Source organism: Tachyglossus aculeatus, chromosome X4, assembly GCF_015852505.1.
Source record: "Tachyglossus aculeatus isolate mTacAcu1 chromosome X4, mTacAcu1.pri, whole genome shotgun sequence".
In the NCBI taxonomy this organism is placed as follows: Eukaryota; Metazoa; Chordata; class Mammalia; order Monotremata; family Tachyglossidae; genus Tachyglossus; species Tachyglossus aculeatus.
Window position 1 is genome coordinate 19,128,017 of NC_052098.1, and position 5,166 is coordinate 19,133,182.

Genomic DNA, 5,166 nt, shown 5'->3' on the forward strand with positions numbered 1-5,166 from the left:
TCAGAGTGGGGAAAGAGCCTGAAGAGGGATAGTGGCTCTAATTCCAGATAACTTGGATTTCTCCCCAAATCCCCATGAGGAGTAGGATAAATCAGGAAGAGGGTAAGAAAGGGCCCATCAGGTTTAATAACCAGACTCATTGGATACAACTCTCTCCTTCCCAGCTTCTGCTCTAAATTGATAGCTGTAACACAGAAACTGAGCATGAACTAAAAGACACTCTTTGCCAAAGTTTAAATTGATTTGAGAAAAATCTAGTGAGACCTGAATAATGCTCATCTTCAAAGGCCTTTGACACTGTGGACCACCCCCTTCTATAACCTTGGCTTCACCGACACTGTCCTCTCCTGGTTCTCCTCATCTCTCTGGCCACTCATTCTCAGTCTCCTTCGCAGGTCCCTCCTCTGCCTCCCACCCCCTAACTGTGGTGGTCCCTCAAAGTTCAGTTCTGGTTCCCCTTCTATTCTCCATCTACACACACTCCCTTAGAAAACATATTCATTCCCAGGGCTTCAACTACCATGTCTACGTGGATGATTCCCAAATCTACCTCTCTTGTATCCGCCCCAGTGCTTACTACAGGGCTTGGCACATAGTAAGTGCTTAACAAATACCATTATTATTATTATTACTGCCTCAGCCTCCTTGCTGACCTCCCTGCCTCCTGTCTCTCCCCACTTCAGTCCATACTTCATTCTGCTGCCTGGATCATTTTTCTGCAAAACCATTCAGTCTAAGTCTCTCCAATCCTCAAGAACCTCCAGTGGTTTGCCTATCCACCCCCTCAAACAGAAACTCCTTACCATTGGCTTTAAAGCTAACCTCCTCCTACCTTACCTCTCTGATTTCCTAGTACAACGCAGCCTGCACACTTGGCTCCTCTAACGCCAACCTTGTCACTCTACCTCAATCTCATCTACCTTGCCACCAACTCCTTGTCCCCATATAACCTCTGGCCTTCATATATGACAGACCACTACTCTCTCCCACTTCATATGACAGACCACCACTCTCCCCACTTTCAAAGCCTTATTAAAATCACATCTCCCTCAAGAAGTCTTTCCCCACTAACCCCTCATTCCCCCTACTCCCTCTCCCTTCTGCGTCATCCTTGAATTTGCATCTGTTTCCTTTAAGCATTTGATATTCACTCCAATCTCAGCCCACGACACTTATGTGCCTATCCATGATTGACTTTAATGCCTGTCTCCCCCTCTAGTCTGTAAGCTTCTGGTGGGCAAGGAAGGCATCTACCAACTCTGTTTAGAGTGCATTCTTCCAAGCACTTAATACAGTGCTCTGCACAGAATAACTCGGTAAATACTATCGATTGACTGATTGATTGACTGATTCAGTCAGAGAACAGTTTGTGGCAGTCTACATTTGAGAAATTCCTTCGGCTTATTTCCTTGACAGGTGTGTCTCTTGTATTAACAAGTCAAAACTTGAAGAGCGTATCAACACAAAACCTACCCAGTCTTTGAAATCTTGAACGTGAGAGGCCTTTTTCTTTGCCTGGGGATTTGCTCCCAATCCCCAGGGGAGGAGGTGGGAGGAACCTGGATTTCCATGGAATGTTCATAGTCTTCGCTGGGTTTTGGCTTCCAGGCTACCATCTGGTCAGCAGGGAGGAGCCCAGTCTTCTCCATGGGTACATGATGTCACTGTGGTTCGATGTGAAGTTAGTGCAATGCCACCGGGAGAGTGAGTTCTGAATTGGTGCTGAACATTCTGTATTTGTTCTTAGACTTGATACTGTGCTGATCAAGGTTGGATAAATATCCTCCTCCATATGATTATGTTCAGTTCTCCCCGATTTTGAAAGATGAGGAGGCTCAGCTCAGTGATTCCTTAGGACAAAGGTGAGAAAAACTCAGAGCAGTTTAGTGTTAGTTCATACTACCTTTGCCCTGCACAAACCATGAAGCTGATCTTATCTGCCTTTTGAAAAATGGTAAAATCAGGCTCATTATTATATAGCAACATCCAAGGGAAACACTTAAGTCCTTGGGTCCTACCACTCACCCCCTTCCTCCAAAGCATTTATGTTCACCTCTTTGTACTCTATTACTTCTTCTTCTTCTTGCTGTTAAGCTGAGAAGCAGCATGGCTTAGTGGCAAGAGCACGGTCTTGGGAGTCAGAGGATGTGGGTTCTAATCCCGGCTCCACCTCTTGTCTGCTGTTTTACCTTGGGCAAGCCACTTTACTTTTCTGTGCCTCAGTTTCCTCATCTGTAAAATGGGGATTAAGACTGTAAGCCCCACATGGGACAACCTGATTATCTTGTGTCTACCCCAGCGCTTAGAACAGAGCTTGGCACACAGTAAGCGCTTAACAAATACCATCATTAATTCTTCTTCTTCTGTCTTATTCTGTCAAGTTGTGTCTGACCCATAGCGATGTCATGGACACTTCTCTCCCAGAACACCCCACCTCCATCTGCAATCGTTCTTTTAGTGTATCCATAGAGTTTTCTTGGTAAAAATACGGAAGCAGTTTACCATTTCCTCCTTCGGTGCAGTAAACTTGAGTCTCCGCCTTCAACTCTCTCCCACACCACTGCTGCCCGGCACAGGTGAGTTTTGACTTGTAGCAGATTGCCTTCCACTCGCTAGCCACTGCTCAAGCTAGGAATGGAATGACTATGCCTCTGCTTGACTTTCCCTCCGGTAGTCAGGACTGGTAGAGTACTGGAAACTCTCCAAGTGTGACCCTAAGAGGGGTACTTCTTCTTACCTGTACTTTATTTTAGCATCTGTCTCCCCTCCTTATATTGTAAACTCCTTGAGGGCTTACGAGGAGTCATGTCTGCTAACTCTACCGTATCCTGTGGCACAGAGTGGCTCACTAAATACTATTGATCGACTGATTGATCGATAGGTCGATTAGGAAACAATACTGACCTCTCAGCTTACACTTCCCACTACATTAAAACCCTTTTTGAAAGCCCACTCCGGCCCCCATCCCAACCCTCTAAGAGCACAGTTGTGCACAACCCCATCCTGATTGCTAACCCCAGGGGTCTCTGACCTGGAGAACAGAAAGGAGCCAGACAAAATGGTCTGGCTCACTGAATGTGCAGATGGAAAGAAAGAGATAAGTGCTCTGCACTTAGTGAGCACTCAATAAATACCACTGACTGACTGATTAAATAATCATCCCCATGTCTCTTTATCTTTATTTTGCACCCTTTATTCACACCACCCTCAGCCCCACTGCACTCATGTAGTTGTCTGTAATTTATTTATTCATATTAATGTCTGTCTCCCCCTCTAGACTTTACAGTCTCATTGTGGGCCAGGAACGTGTCTACTATCTGTTACATTGTACTCTCCCAAATGCTTAGTACAATGCTCTGCACACAGTAAGCACTCAATACCATTGATTGATTTGATTTACTATTCCAAGTTAACATCCTCTTCAATCAATCAATCAATCAATCAATCGTATTTATTGAGCACTTACTATGTGCAGAGCACTGTACTAAGCGCTTGGGAAGTACAAATTGGCATCACATAGAGACAGTCCCTACCCGATAGTGGGCTCACAGTCTAAAAGGGGGAGACAGAGAACAGAACCAAACATACCAACAAAATAACATAAGTAGGATAGAAATGTACAAGTAAAATAAATAAATAAATAAATAAACAGAGTAATAAATATGTACAACCATATATACATATATACAGGTGCTGTGGGGAGGGGAAGGCGGTAAGGTGGGGGGATGGAGGGGGGAGAGGGAGAGGAAGGAGGGGCTCAGTCTGGGAAAGCCTCCTGGAGGAGGTGAGCTCTCAGCAGGGCCTTGAAGGGAGGAAGAGAGCTAGCTTGGCGGATGGGCAGAGGGAGGGCATTCCAGGCCCGGGGGATGACGTGGGCCGGGGGTCGATGGCGGGACAGGCGAGAGCGAGGTACAGTGAGGAGATTAGTGGTGGAGGAGCGGAGGGTGCGGGCTGGGCAGTAGAAGGAGAGAAGGGAGGTGAGGTAGGAGGGGGCGAGGTGATGGAGAGCCTTGAAGCCCAGGGTGAGGAGTTTCTGCCTGATGCGCAGATTGATCGGTAGCCATTGGAGGTTTTTGAGGAGGGGAGTGATATGTCCAGAGCGTTTCTGGACAAAGATAATCCGGGCAGCAGCATGAAGTATGGATTGAAGTGGAGAGAGACACGAGGATGGGAGATCAGAGAGAAGGCTAGTGCAGTAGTCCAGACGGGATAGGATGAGAGCTTGAATTAGCAGGGTAGCGGTTTGGATGGAGAGGAAAGGGCGGATCTTGGCAATGTTGCGGAGCTGAGACCGGCAGGTTTTGGTGACGGCTTGGATGTGAGGGGTGAATGAGAGAGCGGAGTCGAGGATGACACCAAGGTTGCGGGCTTGTGAGACGGGAAGGATGGTAGTGCCGTCAACAGAGATGGGAAAGTCAGGGAGAGGACAAGGTTTGGGAGGGAAGACAAGGAGCTCAGTCTTCGACATGTTGAGCTTTAGGTGGCGGGCGGACATCCAGATGGAGATGTCCTGAAGGCAGGAGGAGATGCGAGCCTGGAGGGAGGGGGAGAGAGCAGGGGCAGAGATGTAGATCTGGGTGTCATCAGCGTAGAGGTGATAGTTGAAGCCGTCTTCACTAAACATGTTCTTCAATGTCCCCTTCCTGTAATTTTAAGATGAAGCAGAGGAAAGCAGAGCTATGTTTGTGATTGAGGTAGACTTATAGAGGTATTCTGTTCCATAGCTACAGATCACACCCTTAACCTCAATCAACTTTCTGGCAAACGAGACCTGTATGTAGGCATGAGAGTTGAGCACTGTACTAAGCAGATCCTAATCTGGTTGGACACAGTCTCTGTCCCACAGGAGGTCACACTCTAAGGGAGGTGGACAAAAGGGATTGACTCCCCATTTTATAGAGGAGGAAGCTGAGGCCCAGAGAAGTTAAGGGTTCACTGTATGCAAAGCACTGTGCTAAGCACTGAGGGAGACACGAGACAATCAGGTTGTACACAGTCCCTGACCCACATGGGGATCACATTCTAAGGGAGAGGGAGAGCAGGGATTGAATCTTCATTTTACAAATGGGGAAACTGAGGCACAGAGAATTTAAGGGCTTACTGTGTGCCAAACACTGTGCCAAGTCCTGGGGTAGACACAGGGCAACCAGATCAGGCAAAGTCACT

General features: G+C 47.2%; 1 non-coding gene across 1 annotated transcript; it reads right to left on the minus strand.

Annotated features, from left to right (window-relative positions):
- Positions 1-2,586: 2,586 nt before the first annotated feature.
- LOC119948268 lies at positions 2,587-2,724 on the minus strand. Its single transcript, XR_005456676.1, has one exon. It is a non-coding gene; the product is annotated as a small nucleolar RNA SNORA7 (small nucleolar RNA).
- Positions 2,725-5,166: the final 2,442 nt, after the last annotated feature.